Here is a 21689-nt window from a genome sequence, read left to right as displayed (position 1 = left end):
TGTCAATTAATTATTTATACGATGTCAGTTCAGAATTTTGAATGAGCATATGTTAATGGGTACCTATTTGTGACAGTATGCAAAAGAAATGACATTATAACGACAATAGATACACCGTAAGAGAATTTTTGTACGAGATTTGTTCGGAAAATACGTATAAAAGTTGAATAATGTCTTTATGTTACAGGTTGCAGTCCCCGCCAGGTGGGACTACTACTGTAATCAATCCCATCAACGCCCAGTTCGAGTCAGAGCACTCTGCGTGAAGGTGGGAGTGTGCGGCAGCTTGTTGACAGTTACCCATTTTCACCTGCCGTCGACATGGAGCTCTCACTGATTGAAGAACAACAGGTCAACATCAAGTTTCTTGCAAAGCTAGGCAAGAATGGCCGTGAGATTTTTGAGTTTTTGAAACAGGTTTACGGAGACAATTCTCTGAAGGAACCGACCGTGAACAAGTGGTTAAATAGGTTCCGGGATGGCCGAGAAGAAGTGAACGATGACCCTCGCCCAGGACGCCCGTCGACATCGAGTTCCGATGCAAATGTTGAACGAATTTGGGTTTGTGTTCTTAAAGACCGTAGATTGACAGTCAGAATGATTGCTGACGAGCTGTCAATCCCCAAAACAATCGTTCACGAAATCCTGACACAAAAACTTGAAATGAAGAAACTGTGTGCGAAAATCGTACTGAAGCTCTTGACGCCAGAACAGAAAGCAAAGAAGGTCGTGTGCTGTGATGATAGGTTGGAAGCAGAGGAACGAGGGGACTTTCTCAACCGAGTCATCACTGGAGACGAGTCCTGGTTTTACGAATTCGATGTGGAGCTCAAAACTCAAAGCAAGGAAAGGAAACTAACAGGAGAACCGAGAACAAAAAAGTCGCGAAAATTGGGGTCCAATGTGAAGGCAATGCTGATTGTTTTCTTTGATTCTAGGGGCCTTGTTCACAAGGAATTTGTCCCTCCTGGCCAGAGAGTGAACGTAAATTTTTACGTTGAAGTTCTGACACGTCTCAGAGCTCGTGTGGCCCGAGTTCGACCGGAGATGGCAAAAGGAGGCAGGTGGATCCTTCATCACGACAATGCGCCCGCTCACACGTCGCTCGTTGTGCGCTAGTTTTTGGAACGAAGCTCAATCACCGTGATAGACCACCCGCCTTATTCATCAGATTTTGCCCCGTGTGACTTCTTCATGTTCCGGAAATGCAAAATGGTACTTTGGGGGCTGCACTTGGGAGATGTGGAAGCCATCGAGGCAAAAGCGACACGGCAACTGAACAACATCACAACTGAAGACTTTCAGCAATGTTATCAACAGTGGAAACGGGGTTGGCAGAAGTGTATAGCGTCTCAGGGCGAGTACTTTGAAGGAGACCATATTGTAATACCTGAATAATTGTAAAGTAAAGTTATTATTCAACTTTTATACGTATTTTCCAGACAAACCTCGTGTATGAGACAGTATCACAGATTCTGTAGCTATTTGTTGCGGTGTTGCTGGTGTTCTACGTCATGGCGTTCAGCTCGTGGGAGCGCCGGTAGGTGTGGTCTGCACTACAGGCGTCTAAAGCTAGCGAAATGAGGGATGCTCAACTACCGGACCTACCGATAGATGGCTCTACCAGCTCATTACTGTCGTCTGTATTGCCCGCCAAGAGGTTTCTCTCGGTCTGTACGGTGTATAAGGAATTAAGGATTATCGAAATGGTGATTTCTTGTTCCGCTTGCAATTGTACGAAGCGATGGAGTAAGGAAAGTGAATTACCATTTCACAGGTAATAGGACTACCGATACAATACGACAACAATACAGACTTAGTGCGTTTGCTAATTCGATGTTTTTGAACAGGTTTCCTCTAAAGCACCCAGAGCTGCTGGAGAAGTGGATTACTTCCGTGAAGCGGAAAGATTTTAAACCTACGTCTTGCAGTTTTCTTTGCGGAAACCTTTTCCGACAAGATGATTACGTAGTGAGCCCTGGAACGTGGAAGAAACGTCTCAGACCCGAAGCAGTGCCATCAATTTTTGACTTCCCGACACATTTGATGCCACCAAACAAACAGCCACGACGACATGTTAGGATTTTGAGTGACAACGATGCTTCTTCATTTGAGGTAGCTAGTTAATTTCCTTGCTATGTGTGTGGTTTTGACTTTTGTGAATTTATTTCGTACGGACACAAATGGGCTACATAGGTCTAAGCAATGTTGTAATACAGTTCCATATTTTTGTTTTTAGCGTTCTGTCCTGGAATCCGTGCTTGATTTGCCCTCTGCAGAAGCTACTGATTGCGTGGAGAATGTTGTCAATGAGAATTCTTGCGTGGAAAGCATGACCCATTTATCCGATGCAGAAGCTACGAATTGTGTCGAAATCGTTAGTATAAGGATGTTTTCACACCCCCAAAGTTTTCTTATAATATTTTTTCATCAAGCCTTGAGTTATTTCAGTCATATATAACGAAATTATTTCTTTATTTCAGAGTGCAGTTGGTTCTCAAGTAATTGATTGTGGTATACAGTCGAAAGTAGAAATGGAAGACAAGGCGACCGAAACTTGCAATTTTTTCTCAGACATTGTGCACGAATTAAAACGTAAACTGAAGTGTGTCCGTGAAAAACTTCGAAGAAGAGAGAAGAAAGTGTTTTCCATGGATGACATCATAAGTTCATTGAAGGAGAAGGGGCATCTTCCTGAGAAGTTATATAACTTCCTCAATCATCAGAAAGGAACACAAGTGGAATTAGTGTGCAATTTAGTGGACAACTCTCTCTCGTCAAAGGGTAATAGATACACAACAAATGTCAAAATGTTTGCGATGACTGTGTACTTTTATTCACCAGCAGCATATGAATACCTGCAAAAATTAATGCCTCTGACTCATAAATCATTGATTTCCAAAAGGGGGGCAAGTGTCGACTGTGAAACTGGCTTCTTAAAAGATGTTTTTAATTACGTTAAATCGAACCCAATTGTAAAGGACCAGTTCAGCGATTCGTGTCTAATTGTAGACAATGTGGCACTCAGGAAGCAAGTAGTTTGGGACCAAGGAACTAAGCAATACACAGGTTTTTTAGAGTTTGGTGGGGAAGTGCCTCAGTCAAAAGAAGTAATAGAGGCATCTGAGGCTCTGGTTTTCATGCTTGTCTCTATTAAAGGCAAATTTATATGCCCGATCGCATATTTCTTTATCAACGGTGTACAGGCAAATAATCAGGCCACACTGATAAAATCCGCTTTAGAGAGGCTGCATAGTTCTGGCATTAGGGTTTGGTGTGTTACATGTGATGGCTGCAAGGTAAATATAAGCACTTTACGTACACTTGGCTGTACTTTAAATTTTTCCAAGAGTGATTTTAAGAGCTACAATGTTTATTGTATCTTGGACATGTTATACGATTAAGTTTGCCAGAAATGCTCTAGCAGAAGTATCTGCTATTGAGTCTCCAACTGGCATTATTAGATGGCATTTTGTTGAGCAATTGAACAAGGTACAACATCTCCAACTGGCATTATTAGATGGCATTTCGTTGAGCAATTGAACAAGGTACAACAAGAAGAAGGTATGACATTTGCCAAAAAACTATCAGGACAACATATAAGTTACGTAAATAGAAAAATGAATGTTTCATTAGCTCCACAGACTGAGTTCTAGTGTGGCAGATAGTATAGAGTGTTTGAGGAGGGTTGGTGATCCAAATATTAAAGGAAGTGAAGCAACAGTAGAATTTTTGTATAATATTTATAGGATTTTTGATATTCTGAACTCCAGAAATCCATTAGGTAAAGGGTATAAGAGCCCCCTGAGACTTGATAACAAATCATATTGGCTTGGTATTTAAAAAAAAAATTAAATTAAAAAAAATGGTTCAAATGGCTCTGAGCACTATGGAACTTAACATCTATGGTCATCAGTCCCCTAGAACTTAGAACTACTTAAACCTAACTAACCTAAGGACATCACACAACACCCAGTCAACACGTTGGTATTTTCAGACACACTGAAAATTATATCAAAAGCTTAAAAATCATTGGTGTTCCATTGCTGCTCCATGCAAGAAATACTTTTGCTTTTGGGATAATTTTCAATGTGCAATCAGTAAGGCACATAACTCTGACAAGTATGCTTCGTGTTGAATCTCCTTTGAAGTATTTGCTAACATATAAACTGTCACAAGACCACATAGAGCTTTTTTTCCCCTGCATTCGGTCCAGATGTGGTTGGAACAATAATCCAAATGCATACCAGCTCAAATGTGCCATGAGAAAGTTGCTCTTGGGTAACAGTGTCACTGCAATGAATGGGAATTGCTCAAATTTTAATGTGTGTTGTTTGCCACCTGTTTATGATTTTCATGCAAGAAAGCATGTAGTAGAAAGTGATGAAAGTGCTGCAGAAAATGAAGTAGAGGAGTGGTGTGCACTTCACATACTGAAGCCACCAGTAGTTAAATCTGCATTAGAATGTGATTCTCTCTATGCTTTTCCCAATATGGCCAATAAAAATGCATTTGTAAATTTTGTTAAATGGGGAAAACTGGTTAAAACAAGTGACTGCGTGTACTCTGTTGTAGAATACTCAGAAACTGTTTCAGATGTTTGTGACTGCTGGGGATATGTGACAGAAACATATACAGGCCAAGATTTTGCATTGTGTTAAAAATAAATTTGTAGATTACCCATTTCCTGCTCTTGGTCATGATTACCGTTATGAAATTAGGATTGAGGACTTACATCAGACTCAACTTGTTTGTAAGATTGCATCCCTATACTCCTGCATATGCTTAAAAACATGTGGAAAAAAAGCCTGCTGAGAAAATTTTAAACAACAAATCAAGTATAAGGCAGAAGTTAAATAAACTCATATTGTTTAATCATGTATAGTGCTCAAATTGGAAAAATTATGTAATGGGACATTCCATGCAGATGGGTGTGACATTTTGACAGCTTTTTTAAAACTATTTTGTCCATAGATTTGTTGTTGTGTAATGATGAACTTCAAAAGATGAATCACATTGAAGTAAAATTAAGTCTTTACATCCTGTGTAGATATTGTAACAAAATTATAATTGTTTATTATACAAGCTTATTTTAAGATGTTTGGTGTTACAAAATATGCACTTGCATTAAAAACGGGTGATTTTTGTGAAATTAATGAAAAAATGTTCTGAGACTTATTTGACAGATGGCTTTCAGTGTGAGAAAATATGTCCCTCAATAACTATGTTAACTTGAATTTTTCACTTTAAGAAAACAGTTTAATCACAGGATGGGTGTGATCTAATGAAGTATGCAGTGACCCTATATTTCAAACAGTAATGCTTGTGGATACTCTGCAACATAAGAGCAATAAAATTAGATTAAGAGCAGCCGACCAGTTGCAAAGGATAAAGTAATCTTTACCTAGGTTTCAATAGATATAAATCTATCTTCTTCAGAAGACGGCAGTATTACATTAACATGAAGCGATATGTCCTTATCGTTTTTACAAACATCTGCATAGTTTTATTAGTCAAATAAAATATAGCCCTGAGAACAGGGTTTGTCAGACAAATAAAATAGGTACATGGAAGTTGGAGAGCGCATAAGCTTATAACCATTCTAGAATATGGGGACTTGAGTCAGGCAAAACCTAATTTTCTGAATGTTGTCCTTATTTTATTAGGATGTCTTTCTATTATATTTTCCTGTGTTAAGGGGGGGGGCGGGGGGGGAGAATGCAAATAATCATATAGAATTATCTTTCTAGCACTACAAAGTACAGAGTACAGTGATTACAGGTACACGTGGAAATCTAGGAAATTTCAGTATTCATGTTACATGCCTAATTTTCATCAACATTTACCTTAATTATACGGTTACACTTTTTGCTGATTTGAACTGTGTACTACATGTTAAAAAGATTTTGTTTGGTCATAGTAATAAAAGCATTTCATTTTGTTAGTTCATATGTCCCATACGGAACTGAAATTATCGAGTTATGACGACAAAGGAAGGAAATAACATTAAGGAATCTTACTTCACAGAAATTATGTAACAATGGTTACACTTTATGCTAGTTAACTTTAACATAAACCATTTAGTTTTCCATTAAGAGTGAAAGCAGTTGCACGAGTCACGTAAAGAACAAAGTTTCCCATAGGGAACTAAAGTATTTTACGTTTGAGTTATTGCAGACCCAAAGTATTTTGATCTTCATATTTCTATTTAAAAAAGTTTGTAACTCAAATTCACAGACATTTTGGAATCTGTACATACATGTGTGTAGCAAGGTACTTTTCATGTGCCATGTGGAACCTTTAATTTTCTGGTTTAAATATAATTTATTTCATGAATTACCTTTAATACCAGCACTGTCTGGATGCATTATTTACCATTTAGAAGAAGAAATATTAGTGTACAGAATAACAAACCTCATGAAAAATGCGAGAGATTGTTCTGTACAGAACTTGGAATGGCTCTTTATCAATAACAGGTAAAAAGGAAGGCTTCTATTAAATGTTCAAAGAAACCAGTCAGTACCTCTTAATTCGCCATAGAGGTGATACAGTAATAAAACAATTTACTTTTTTCAGAATTTCTGCTAAGTATTAAAAGTGTGAAGACGTATTCAATTAGTATTTGCTTTACCAATAACCTGTAGTACAAGCACACGTATAAGCAGATAATTATGGGAGTCAAGAGTTATGTTAAAATTAAAGATACTGACTGTTATTACTTGCTCACAAAGCATTGTAGTTGCTGTACAGTTTATGCTGTATGTGGTGTACCCAATGTGATTCCTGAAGGACATAATATTCTGTTATCCTATGGGAGTGCACTGGTACCACACCTATTGAAAGTACGTTTTGTTGTGGAATAGTTGTATCAGGTGTCTGTACCAGAAAACAAATCTCCACTGTGACACCCTCATGTTCTTGGTATGCTATTAGCTATTATTACAGGAATACTCTTCACATGGAGGAGGAAGCATAGTGAGATTTTCTTTTTATCATTTCCAACATTGTACACAACTTTCTTGCACTTTTATGTTATCACATTTTTCCCATGATAATCGAAGAGAGAGAGGGGGGGAAAAAAATTTAAGCGAGCTTTCATAACTGAAAACTCTACTTGCGTCATTTGTTATTTTCAAAATGTTACTCTCTTTCCAAATACTGTCCTATTTCTTCAAACCAATTTTGAATTTCTCAGATTATTGCATATTATTTACTGTACATTGTCCACCAATACTTCTGTTTTTTACCAGATAGTTTGTAATGTGGCACTACCTTTGTGCCACTGGTATTGGCTAGTGTACTTTTGCAGATAAGAAAATCGACTGGACTAGATTGTCCTGTCAGTATAGGACAAATTCAGACAATATGGAGCTTTTTACAATAATTTTGCAATATAATGTCACCCTTGTCTCACACAGATTGTAGCAGCCATTGGGGTGCCTGTCTAGCCAGCTTCTGCAGCTTTCACTTTCAGGTTTGTTTTTTGCTCGGGCCGTATAATGACAACCAGTCATTCCAGTGATTGACACCATGTCAAAGACTGGAACCAAGATTCACAGAAATAGAATTCTATGGTTGTAAGTCAAAGTGTAATTAATTTTGCTCACTGACATGTTTTGAATTCAGTTTTAAAATTGTTTGGGTGTCAGACTGGAAAATTACAGTTTTAAGACACGCCAACCTTAAAATTAACAGCTGTGGTCGAGGTTATTTTCAACAAGTTCCTTCAGTTCCTACATCATCATGGATCAGTCCAATATAATATTATTATCAGACTTAACTTCCAAATGATACAAGTCATGCATTTAAGAGGAGCCTTAACGTTGGGCTTTGTGTTTATCTCATTTAAATGTATTTTTTGTCTCGTATCGAAGACTGAAGCACTGTTAAAAACTGGTGCTTCTACCATATCACTCAGTTTAAATACACCGTGTCATGTACAGGCGTTAATAAAATCATGGCATTTAAATTACTGATCAAAGGGAGAGCCAAATTCGTAAGTGCATGTTGCAATTACAGTGTCAGCATATATGCAGATCGGTAATGCATCACTTCAGATAAAGAGAAATAATGATTTTTTCTGTTTATACGTAATACTTTAATAGTTCAGTTGTAATTTCTGTTGTCAGTAAAGATACCCCTCAGCAAACGATGTCAACTTTTTTTCAAGAGACGTCTTCACTGTTGTCCACACTTGATTTTCCGAATTATACCAGTAGTTAAAAGTTTCGGCAAGTAAGGTAATTTGTTGATCTCCATTGAATCTTAAATAGTGTTTTAAAACGGGCAAATAAGTAAAGCACTCATAAAATAGTAAACAATTTATAGGTCAGCTTGTCAAACTTTCAAAACACACTCGAATGTAGGAATTTCATAGCAGAACTGTCACTGTTTTTTCTCGCTAGATTAGAAACACTTCATTATGTTGATGTGTAGATATCTAGAACATCCAATATAAAATACTTACGAGGGCGCAGAACGAAAAACATTTTTATCCGTGTTTTGACACTTCGCTTTTTTTGCCAAATTCAGATATGGCGGACACTCAATTATATAACCTCTTGCCGGCACGCGCTAGAGCCATCTATCGGTAGGTCCGGTAGTTGAGCATCCCTCATTTCGCTAGCTTTAGACGCCTGTGTCTGCACTGTGGGTCCCTGCAGCGACAGAGAGGTCAGCGCCCGCTGTGGCATAGGTGTGGCTCCCGTCGGCGTGCAGCGTCAGAATCAGCTGATCGACCGCGCAGCAGGCGATGCGCGTCTGTCTGCGGCCGGGCGTGACGGGGTGGGATGGGGACCGCCCCCCCCCCCCTCTCAGCCCCCCTCCCCCTGTGCTCGCGACAGGATTCAGCTCAGCTACGCATCTCCGGCGTCGTACATGAAACACACACGTATACAACGTAATATTTTCGTCCCGCTGCAGACGTTGGGGCTAGCGGGAGAGGAACGTTTATTAATGCGACAGTTGTGAAGCTTTCACGTTTCCGAGCGTCAAGCTAGCATTGTGTTGCAGAACAACATGACACGGATCTTTTTCCTAGATTACCATTTAGATACGACACAGTTTTCGTTATACGTCACTTTTGGTTTTGTTAAGATCACTTAATGTTTCCACTGCACTAGCATGCACTTTTAGGCGTCCACATACGAGTTCAGCACGAAACATTCGTTACTTCTTCAGTTGTTTTTATATGGATATTATATGGCAAGCTGGATAGAGGGATTGCAGAGGATCAGTTCGGATTTATAAGAGGAAAAGGAACAAGAGATGCTATTGGCCTGTTAAGAACTATAGGGGAAAGATATATGAAAAATGGTAGAGATATCTTTGCTGTTTTTACAGATTTAGAAAAGGCTTTTGACAGAGTTCAGTGGAACAAGCTGATGGATATTTTGAAGAGGAAAGGAGTAGATTGGAAAGAGAGACGACTGATACAGAATCAATATTTACACCAGAAAGTAAGGATAAGGATTGGAAATTAAATGACAGAAGGAAGCAGCTTGGACGAGATGTTAGACAAGGTTGTTGCCTTCCCCACTGTTGTGTAACGTATACCTTGAAGAGATTATTGTGAAAATCTTAGATGGGAAAAGAGGAATATGTATTGGTGGAAAGAGAACAGAGTGTATTAGATTTGCTGATGACATGGTATTACTGGCAGAAAGTGAGCAGACAGTGAATAACATGCTGAAAGATCTGAATGAAGCTTGTGTGGAATATGGGATGCAGATAAACACAGTAAAAACAAAGAGTATGGTCATCAGTACAAGACGCAGGCTGTCCAATATTACAATAGTAAGTGCTTTAAATATCTTGGAAGCACAATAACTGGAGACTCGAGATGTCACCAGGAGGTGAAAACTCGAATTGCCATAGCGAAGGAGGCATTCAACAGAAAGAGGAGACTCTTATGTGCCAATTAGATAAAGGACTAAGGAAAAGGCTTGCAAACGTTTTGTCTGGAGTGTGGCACTATATGGGGCAGAAACATGGACGCTGAGACGAGAGGGTGAAAAAAGGTTAGAAGCATTTGAGATGTGGATGTGGAGGAGAATGGAGAGAATAAGCTGGATGTAAAGAGTGAGTAATGAAAGAGTATTCTAATGGGTTGGTGAGAGAAGATGTCTGCTGAAGGTTGTAAGAGAAAGGAAAAAAAACTGGTTGGGACATTCATTGAGAAGGGAATGCTTGCTAGTAGATGCTTTGGAAGGACTGGTTTGTTGGAGAAGACTTAAAGGAAGAGGGAGATACAAGATGATAGACGACATAAGGGGAAGAGGAAATTATGCAGACCTGAAGAGGATGGCAGAAGACCGGACAGCCTGGAGAACTACCATGTGAAAACCTGCCTTTTGGCAGAACACTGATGATGATGATTCTGCAGTTGCTGTTTCTGCAACAGCCCACGCATCACATTCCAAACTCACATTGTTGTATTCAATGAAAATGCAGTCTCTCCCGAAAATATTGGTTCTGGGTTCATTTGACGTTACCAGTTTACAATTATAAGACCACTCACAGTTCTTCGTGCATAATTTTGGCGTTTGGCGTACTCATCGCTGTTGAACGTTCAGTACTTGCACTTCACTGTCCGTAGTCACAGTTTCACATTCACAGTTTTTTACACTGTTTAAAGTAACTGTTCGGTTAGTACACAAGCACTAACGTATTCAGTTCAGTCTAAACTGGATTTTGATTCGTGCTGGATTTCACCAGTCTCTTTCACCAAATACATAGTTCCAATTTCTATTTACTGATATGTACCTTTCTTCAGGTTTCTGGCAACAATTGTATTTTCGTCTGATCTGAGGTAAGTCCCACGTCATATCTGCCCACACATTGCGCACTTGCCCTCCAGAGCCAGGCTCGACTTTACAAAAACTTTGCCTCTAGCATTATTTAGTCACTTTACAATCTAGGCCTAGTGTGAAAGTTCCTAGATTGATGTTAGATTATGACTTTCAGTTCACGATAAATTCGTGAAAAATATGTGCCATAGGAGGTAGCATTACGTCTTAACTAGGTTCAAATTAGCTCTGAGCACTATGCGACTTAACTTCTGAGGTCATCAGTCGCCTAGAACTTAGAACTAATTAAACCTAACTAACCTAAGGACATCACACACATCCATGCCCGAGGCAGGATTCGAACCTGCGACTGTAGCGGTCGCTCGGTTCCAGACTGCAGCGCCTAGAACCGCACGGCCACTCCGGCCGCCAAAAGCTTTGAAACGCAACGCAACTTCAAAAACGTTAAAAAAATGTTCAAACGTGTGTGAAATCTTATGGGACTTAACTGCTAAGGTCGTCAGTCCCTAAGCTTACACACCACTTAACCTAAATTATCCTAAGGACACACCGAGCGAGATGGCGCAGTGGTTAGCACACTGGACTCGCATTCGGGAGGACGACGGTTCAATCCCGCGTCCGGCCATCCCGATTTAGGTTTTCCGTGATTTCCCAAAATCGCTCCAGGCAAATGCCGGGATGGTTCCTTTCAAAGGGCACGGCCGACTTCCTTCTCTGTCCTTCCCTAATCCGATGAGACCGATGACCTCGACAACACACACACACCAATGACTGAGGGACGACTCGAACCTCCACCGCGACCAGCCGCACAGTCCAAGACTGCAGTGCCTGATACCGCTTGGCTAATCCCGCGCGGCAAAATGTTAAAATATTTGTTTTGACAGAGCACAGAGAAACTGTGTGATTGTGCAACTGTTACGTTCATCTGTTGCAGTTTATGTGACCAACTATTGTGTTTTCATCATTTCCTTGAGAGTGATTACACTCACATTCTAATGAACACCTAAACTGGATAAGGAGTCACATCTCACTCACTTACCAGGCGTACAAATTAGGTGTGTCGGTAAGAGATTCCTGTCATGTGACACACGTACTGTCACTAGTGACGTGAGTGACATACCAGATGTGTTTCGCAGCGGAGGGCTCGGTTGACTTGTTGCCTTGTCATCAAAGGTTTGCGGTTCCCATTCGAAAGCCACTTCGTTTCGGTTGCTAATAGAGTAGTTGTGTAGAATCAGCTGTCGTTATAGGTCCCTTCCTTACACCTCACTGTTGTAAACGGGCGTTACACCACAACACAGGACAAATTTGAATACAGAGCTACTCTCTATTGCATGTCTTGTCCTTCGAGCGTCCAACAGTTCTATTTTGCGTTTTTTTCTTAAGATTGGTATACCTTCTCCTTGTTCTCATGCTTGATCTGCGTCCAAGTTTTGACAGGCTGTTCACTGGGTCATCTTACCACTAAATCTGCCAGAGGTGCGATTGAGAGTTTACCTTGTCAGTTAGTTTTATTTATTAACAGGTTTATGTTGACGAGGTCGTGCCACAGATGGCGCTGCATGTTGCATATCCTGTATCGACGATACAAGCATCTTCTAGCTCAGGGCTTCCCAACCTGTGGTCCGCGGACCCCTTAGGGGTCCGCCGGCTCTTTCTAGGGGGTCCGCGGCCACCTTTCACCAAATAGTGTAAAATAATGAGTAAAATTATTGAATAAAAATGTGAAAATCAAATTCATCACTGTGTTTTTTTTTTTCGTGTGAAAAACGTGTGTACTTTTACTTCAGGTCGCATTCCCATGTCACGGCGCTAGATGCGCTGAAACCTTTTACGCATGCGCGGAGCGAGCTTTGTCGACCAATCACAGCGCTCGCTGGCACGTGTGCGGCCCCAGGCATCATTAAATGTTAAACTTGCTTTGTCAGTGCGCTACCTATTTCATAAGTCGATTTTTGACCAGTTTGTTACTTCTAAGATGGATCAGTGGCTGAAGTCAGGATCGTTGAAGAAGGGGCAGTTTCTCCATTGCCTACACAACAAGGGAAGTTTCCAGTTGAAATGAATGAGGAGGGAGGACGGCCAAAGGAAGACTTTACATACATTTGAATATTTTCTTCGGATTTCACGAAAAACCACGCACACACACACACACACACACACGCACACACACACACACACACACACACACACACACACACACACACACACATATGCATGCTCCTTACACAGCAGTAGCCAAATAGTGGAAGTGAACAGACCATAAGCGGCAGCTTGTCAACAGCGAACAGTTTGGACGTGACGTTGATTGCTCTTGGAGGAAGACAGCTCCATTGTGTAAAATTTCAAATACCAACTGGGAATTAAAATTGGATCGTTAATTTCAAGTTGTTTTCAGTCATCTCTAAACCAAAGACTATTGATACTTCGGGGGGGGGGGGGGGGGGGGGGTGGAGGGGTCATTGGGAACATGGCACTTACATTAAGAAGCTTTCAGTTGCCATGGGTTTCGCTCTGAAATTTAAAGTTACTGTGCTCTTGACTGACTAGGGGTCCCCCATGGATTTTCGACTGAAGAAGGGGTCCGCCAGCTGAAAAGGTTGGGAAGCGCTGTTCTAGATGAAGCACCATCATTTGAGAAAATACCAGACTTCTCCAGTAGTACAGGGCTGGAACTGTTTTAAGCAGCGTGACGTGCAAGAATCAGGCAGTTCCCATTTGAATAGCGATATAGCGAGCTGACGATTCTTTCTAAACGTAATACGAAGATCGAGAGCAAGTCAGTAATGTTTGAAGTGTTTACTGCGAGCATATAGAGCGTGAAGACTATATTGACTTGTACTCCGATCACTAAAGCGTTATTGTGCAATAAACTTATCATAGCGTGGAAAATGAATAAAGTCTCAGTAGATGAAGTAAGAAATATGTTCATCGTCAAAGGTATCTGAATGAAAGCAAGATTGCCAGTTTTATTGGCATGCAAACCAGGAGGAATTTGAACAAATGAAAGAATGAGAACCCTAATCGAGAAATAATTAATTTGATTTCGAAATCTGAGGAGGACACAATGGATTTTTATACCATAGCATTTGATTACTCGCAGAAAAAAGATATTTCTTTTAGCAAATATGAAGTATCTGATTGGATGGGGCTACTTGAACCCCAGATTGGGTCGTGAATGAGAGCACTATTGTATACCTGACTAATAAGGGTGCGAATATTTCGTGCGACAATTGTTTTCATAAATATATGTATCTGAAAAGCTTTTTTAGAAACTAAGCGTAACTTGGAAAAGTGGAAGTCTAAACACTGCGTGGAAGAAAGGTGGATTTACTTTCTCACGGAAACCGCAAATCCTGAACGCAGACGCCAGCTGCTAAAATAGTGCGTGTATTTGTTTTCTGTTCCCGCACACAACGCCACTGTGAAAAGAATATTTTCGCTGATGTCGGACCAGTGGACTGATGAAAGAAATCGACTGCTGCCAGGGACTGTGTTCAATCATTCTTAAGGTACCAGTTTAACTACAGACTGACTTGCATGGAGTTTCATAAGTACGTAAAAGAAAAAAAAAGACTTGCTGAGAAAGGTGAAATCTTCCGAAAAATATGGTGTACCAACTACTTCTGATACAAGCTCCATGTCATTCTGTTCTAAATAAAAAATAATTATATTAAATAAAATTTTTACTTCATTTCTACGCCCCCATCTCAGAGTGCCATGACGGGATCCCACCTAGATATGGCAAACCCATATGTGGGAAACCGCCTAAAAACCAAAAACAAATATTAATAACAGATTTAGCAAAGTGTTCCTTCCATTTCATCTAAACTCTGAATAGCATTTCATATTTATCAAAGAAACTATTCAAGCTTCATCTTGGGAGCATTACGTGAATAACCAGCATAATACAAAGAGAGCGTGAAGTCATTGCCTGAACACAAAAATTTATTTCTTAGCAATTATCCCACACGTGGAAATGCTGTTTATTGTAAATGGTAGTCTACGACACACGTCCACATTTCCGTGCGGTTGCTTCGCACATTGTAGTTTAACTGAGGAAGTAAAATTTTCATAGTCAGGGAAAGATCTTGTGCTCGCCCTGTATTTTCTCTCTTTCCCTTTTTTGCTCACTAGTTTCGAAAAAATTCCTTCATTACTCTGAAATAGTGAGAGAACGAGACAGACAACCGTATTTGACAGAACAACGTTTATTGATGCTATTTCCAATTTCAGGTAAAGGCTGGAGGTAATACTTGCAGTCCTGGGGTTTACGTTGAATGTCCGAGGGAAAGTTTCTGATGTCTCATCTTAAACAGTATATTCTCTAATGAACGGTCACGAAATAAATTCTTTTAAGTATTATTTCATCCCACTCGCCACAATTGAGCTGGTGTGGCTAGCCAGCATCTGAATATCCCACTCTTCCGATGTAAATAATGACATTACTATGAAACTTAACCACCCAAATCTTAAAAACAGTACTTTTTGAAGTATAAGAAGATAACTGCGTCATGGTGATGCTGTTTACATAAAATATGTTGAATGTTGTATTTCTTCTTTTTTCATTTTTTAAAAATTAAAATCGGAAAGACCAACGTGTAACGACAAGGAGAAAAGAATAGTCAAAAGGGACTGAAAAAGAGGACGGTGTTCATTAAAAGGGGCACCTTGTACTGCGCCGTCCTTTAGATGCCTCTAACGCCAACTTTGTGCATCATTTTAATCGTAGGACATGTACTGTAGAAACAGCCTGTAATACGTATGTGAAAAGCAACGTCGGACAATGTAGCTCAAGCTCGTAATAACTGTCTTGACAACATCCTGCCTACACTCAACGACATAGTCTGTGTGACGAAATAATCGTCTGTACTAACACGACGTTACGTTCGCGCTATAAATCTGCACTACCGCCCGCTACGACGTCACTATGTACGAAAGGATGGACACAAAACACTTTCTGCGGTATAGTCGGGTCGGTGATAGCTATCTGGATATTAATTACAAGAACGCATCTGACTATCACTAGGTTCGAAAGATGAACTACCCCAAAATCTGGCATCAAACACCAGAAAAATACTAAATGCTGGAGTCTAGGCTATGTGCGGAGTAGGAATGATGTTTCTACCCTACCAATAACAGCAACCCATATTGGAGAATACGTTCACAAGGCAAAGATATAATTGTATACTGTTTATGTCTCGTTGTCAATCAACGATAACCTCTACAATATCCTTGACTCTATTTCGTTAATATTAATCTTTCAGAATTAAATGAAATAACTTTTCATTTATAGTTAATCAGCTTTCCATAAGAGGCTTCCCCTGCCAACGATTAATTATCTTTCTTTTCTTTACAAGTCTTTCATGGAAAATACCACACCTTATCTTTAATTTCCTTCAACTTTGTTTTTAGCAATATTCCAGTTCTTTATTGGCTTTTGCAGTTACTTTATTCGGAAAAGATATATTCCAGATATTAGTCCGTTTTCAAATAAGCCTCTGATTATTTTTTCGTGTATAGTTTGTAGATAAAGGACAAGTGGGGTACTGACTTTGTCAGTTTAAAACCGTTTTCTTTACTACTTGCAATTAAATCACTTACAGTTTGTGATGTTACAAAATAGAAGTGATGTTGCTATTCAATGGAAAGTTGGAAATTGAGATTTAACTAACTGTTTTATCAATCACAATTGGCGTAAGAATCATGGATTGACCATTGTCATAAAATATTGCATTATGAGATGTGAATAGTTTTTACTTGCGGTTTCGCGTGGCTTGAGGCAGTCACAACTAGCGTGCTATTGATTAAGAAGTTGCGTTATCGTCTTTCTAATTACTTCATGATCGTAGATACGATCATACCCGGTTGTGAAGTTATTGTTATGACAAAAAAAATTTCCTAAGGGACCAGAAAGTTCTTAAGGGCGCAAAAACAACTGTAACATCACACAAAAGGGAAATTCGATATTAAAGCTGATGCAAGAAGACGATAAAACAGTTTTCTTTTTATCAATGTAACACGCACATTAGACTGCTGATCTTGGAGTCTGTAATATTAGCAAAATGCATAGTTAAAATGAAAATAATACTGAGGAGATAATAGAAATGAGCACTGCTAAATGATTCAGTATTCCCAGAACGAATATTTATTATAACTAAAACATATATCGTACCTTAAGCTTAATACTACAATGACGGTAGATTTTTATGTCCATATCATGTCCATTGAGCGCTCTTTTATATAGCCATTGTCCTCTTGAGTCGCTCGTGCTTCGTCACGGTAAGTTACAACAGTTCTTCTTCCTACACTTCACTCAAAACTTAGACGGAACACGTTTTTATTTATTTAGTAAAAATAATTAGATCAGACCGCCACAAATCTGCGTCCGTCTTACTCGAGAAAAACAGTAAAAGTCTTCTTAGCGCTCAAGGCTTCATTTGTTCTCCAGCGAACAAAATAGTGAAGGATCGTATATCTATCCGTATTTTTCTGTTTTTATTGCCGCCCAAAGACGACAAATTACATCACTAGAAAATTCCACCGTCGCTATGCGACGCCTCATTATACATTAAACATTATTTACAAACAAGTATTTGCCTTCTGGCTGAAAGTATTAACTACTCGTATTTGCTGTTTTAATGAAGTCAAAAATAGCGAATATCACATTGCCTCCCATGAGGAGAGAGGGAATGCCGAAGGATTACCTCGATCCTCATGTCCTCATGAGATATTCGTGATTTTTGGTGTGACATTTACATAATGTTACTGGCGTACTTTGTACATAAATTGAAATTACATTTATAAACATATATCAGATATTTATCATTTTTCAAAATAAAGTTTTTCATTCTTTGTTCATCAGTCACTTCATTCCATAATACCAAGACTAACATTTATGTGCATTTTTAAGTTTGGTCCATATTTGCTTATAACAATAAGTGAACGTTCATTTCGCACTTCAGGGGATAGAATTCAGGAATTACTTTCTCTTGAGCTTAACAACTAATACATAAGTACAGTGAGTGCTTATTTTCACTAAACTAGAGTGGACAATGTTCGAGCATCTGTTGACTCCTTGTGGTTCAATTACAGTTTAATAACGTAGCACTACACTTCGTGATGCTTTCACTTTCTGTGTTAGCTGTCTACGGCGTTAATCATGCAGTACATCTGTCCTTTCCACTGTGGTGCCAGGAATTCAAGTGGCTTCCCGGGTTTTTATTTACAATATGAAACAGAAGAAGTGGAAAATTATTAGTATGACTTACAAGCTACTGGATACATTTGTTAAGGATCGGGACTGGTCTGGAGTTTAGGGTCTTCCTATAGTGCACATTCATTTTCTTTGTCCATCAAGAGACAGGATTATAATTCATTTTAGCAGTGTTCAGGACTGCCGGTATTAATGGCTTTAAGGCCTGAGTAATCTAACAATCTACTTCTCACTCATCTTAACTTCAACTCAAGAAAATTGCTTAATTTACATATGAAAATGTAGTCACACAAGTGTACAAATGTCTTTCCTCCAGTATGTACGATTGAAGTCATGGCGGTTAGCAGTTTAAAGTTTGGATTGTTTCGTCACCCACACGTCAGCCACTCACAGCGGCTGCACAGTGTTGCGTGAGCTCCAACACTCAGTATCCGTTCGCACTCAGGCTGTAACAGAGCTGCTGGTCGTCGAGTGCTCCTTTTTTTTTTTTTTTTTGTGAACTTCGTATCACACGAGTGCATCGATACAAACACCTCGCGCGCGTTTTCCATCGGAGGAGCCAGACACTGAAGCTGCCTCCATACTTCTCTGTCAACTGCCTCCCATGAGGCTCACAGGTAAGTGACGACGAATGTTTTAGCTGTCGCTGCACTTAGAACAACACTGAACTTTGCGTTGCAGCTGTTGTCGTAGCCTTGACTTCCTTTTTTACACTTGCAGTACAACACTACCACTAGTATACAGTGAACAGTTATTTTTATTATGCACGTCGCACTTTAGTGTGCATCTTCACACAGCATTCGTGCTTAGTTCCTTCGCCGATGGAGTTCATTTACAAAACAATCAATTTTGCACGTTTCCTCCACTGGTATAGAAAGACTTATATTCTACTATTTACAAAATATCACTTACGAGCTAATATTTACAATTAATGGTCACTCCTTTTGTTAAGTCCAGTGAACAACTGCTTTATGAATGGACTCTTTATATCTCAAGGTTTACTTTCACTAGCGAACCTAAAAATATTCTTTCAAACTTTCTTTTAAGGGCTCATCTCCTCATTATGAAAACTACAGGTTTCGCAACACTCGTTGCATTTATTCTTTAGTGCACCCAAGATCATTTTCTACTGCCACGCAGCATATCTACTACTTAACGAGTACACATTTAACGCTGAATCTTTTTTTTTTTTTTTTGTGCTTTCCTTTGTGCTTGCCAAATTTTTTTTATATTTGAGGGCAGACTGGATAACAATAGTTCTCCCTCTTCGCTTCATGTACTCAGCAATCGTTCTCTGTTAAAAAAAAATAGGGTAACGCGTGTCTACTATTTTTTTTTTGCATGAATGGAATTACCGACAGTTCACTGGGTTTACGCAACCGGTCCATAACAAACATTACCAAAGCTAGCGAAGTTCATCACGCTACGTGTCTCATTTCTCATAAGCACTGCTTTGCTTCGAAGCACACGTGCCTTTTACAAGTCGACCCTTGGTCTGGGTTAATGAACCAGGATCAAAAGGAACGGGCACAAGGAAAATGGATTTCATAAGAGGAGTGTCTTAGGAGACATTTTTACAATAAAATCTGCATGTAAATAAAATTATCATAATAAACATAGGCACATATATAAATTTCAACGTCTTTCATTACAGCATGCTTTGCTACTTCTACGTCTTACTCAGGTTATAGTCAATATTAAGTTTAAATATCACTGCAATTGCTTGTTCTTTAGATTAGCCTTCAATTAGGGTATTGAATGGTCGCTAGATTACACTACAGATCTTCTGAAGATCTTTACTTGGACTTATTTATGATACAGGTGGCTTGCTGTGTGGTTATTTAGTACCTCGATTCTACTGAAATCAATTCGTCAGCTAACATTTCTCATACACTCTTTACATTGGGCTCAGATCACAGGGAAATAGTTTACTTTCATAGCAATTAGTGGCCTCGTGGAGTACTTACGCTACATTATTGATGCTTCATGGTTTGCCTCTATTTGTACTGTATTTCACCTAACTTAGTTTACTACAGCTTATTGTCTCCTTGCGTGAACACATGTGGGTTACCACTTGTTTTTCCATTTAACAGCACGCTTTAACTGAACTTTAAGCTATTTCTTCTACTCCTGTCCACTGTCTGGACTGTTTGAACATGTACCCTTTTTTTTTAAGCAGGTAATTTGGGCTTTTACTACAGAACTTCAAGTACTTACATTACTAAAAATAAATCTATAAATATTCTTGTACCTTGAGAGAAGTGCTTATTTACGCATCCTCCTCCATTTCTCACCTTTACATATTTTATTTAGCTCCGGGCAATCACCTCGCAAGCACTTTTTTTCTTATTACTAACTTAAAATTAAATTGAAATTCTTGGTGCAACCTCAATTTCCTGCTTCAGCTTGTTGAAGAAATATCAGTTCATGTCCATCACTATAAACAATTTTTCCATACATAGCATTTAATACTTAAAGTTTACATGTAATAGCCGTTACCATGTAGTCAGTGCGCTGTTCAACACAATACTTATCATTAACAGTTCATACAAGGAAATTTCCAGTAAGCAAGAGGTAAGAAACCAAAACATATTCTATCTGCAGTTGAGGCTGTGTCTGTAAACTAACTCTTTGTTTCAATGGACCAGTCGCTCCCGATATGGAGCAACCCTGAATCGGCAATGATAAAACTTTTGAAACAGAAGACACCAGTCTGAAAAGACATGATGACATCACATTGATGTTTGCTCCTGTATCAACAATGGCTGTGACAGGAATGTTAGTAATAGAAATCTTAATCGAAGCCTGGACCTGTTCATCATAACTGTCATTAATGTCTTGAGCTTCTAGGTCAGGTGCAAGGTCATCTCGTAAGTCGGTCTCATGGTCGTACCGTATCGCATTAACATACTCAGAATCAGAGTATTCGTTAGTACCCCCACTGGAACCGGCAGCGACCTCTAGGAGGCTGAAAGGCGCTGCCTCTAATTTTCCGCAGGATGTTTAACCTGTTTGTCATTCATGGCCTTAAGTGTTTGTTCCGTGTCATATTGGTGCTGGTTATGTGGTACAAATGCCGGTGTAAAGGGGTCAAATCCACTGGGTGCATTCACTTGTGAATAAAATACTTGAGACGGCGGCTGTCACCCGATCTTTTGGTCGCCGGCAGAACCATTTCCTTGTGAAGGAAAGTTCGCATTTGGTGCCATTTGAAAATTGTTCCGCGGTCCTCTATCCTGTGAATAGTTGTTCTTATGTTGTGCTGGGTGGCCTCCTCCTTGCCCATGCCACTTGCAATATTTCGACCTATAACTTTGATTGTACACTGGCCCATTTGAAAAATTACCAATCGTTTGTGGAGAATTTCCGTACTGCTCAGGCGCAGAATTAAAGGGTGGGTTTCCGTACTGATGTTGTACCTGGTGGTTGTAAATTGGGTGGTATCTCTGCTGATTACTGTAATTGGGTTTCTGCTTCCGTTTAAAGTTATTGCCGTTTGCGTTTTCATAACGGCTGGCAGGTTGGTAACAGCGGTCGCAGTAGCTCGCTCTCTCCTTGGGCGCATTGTTGTCCGCGTGCGATGGATTCTGCTGGCTGCCAGGGAAGAATTTGCCGCTGCCAACCTTGGAGCGCACATCCTCGCTAATTAAATCTAAGGGATCCAG

General features: G+C 39.6%; 1 long non-coding RNA gene across 3 annotated transcripts in view; it reads right to left on the bottom strand.

Annotated features, from left to right (window-relative positions):
* The window catches only part of LOC126427051 (uncharacterized), a 125351-nt gene extending 116784 nt beyond the window's left edge, over positions 1 to 8567 (bottom strand). For all 3 annotated transcript variants that reach the window (XR_007576512.1, XR_007576513.1, XR_007576511.1), the window contains exon 1: positions 8468 to 8567. This is a non-coding gene — a long non-coding RNA (uncharacterized LOC126427051). The remainder of the gene's footprint in view (positions 1 to 8467) is intronic.
* Between the last annotated feature and the right edge of the window lie 13122 nt (positions 8568 to 21689).

Source organism: Schistocerca serialis, chromosome 11, assembly GCF_023864345.2.
Source record: "Schistocerca serialis cubense isolate TAMUIC-IGC-003099 chromosome 11, iqSchSeri2.2, whole genome shotgun sequence".
In the NCBI taxonomy this organism is placed as follows: Eukaryota; Metazoa; Arthropoda; class Insecta; order Orthoptera; family Acrididae; genus Schistocerca; species Schistocerca serialis.
The sequence above is the reverse complement of the archived record's forward strand: the minus strand, read 5'-3'. Positions and strand labels throughout refer to the sequence as shown.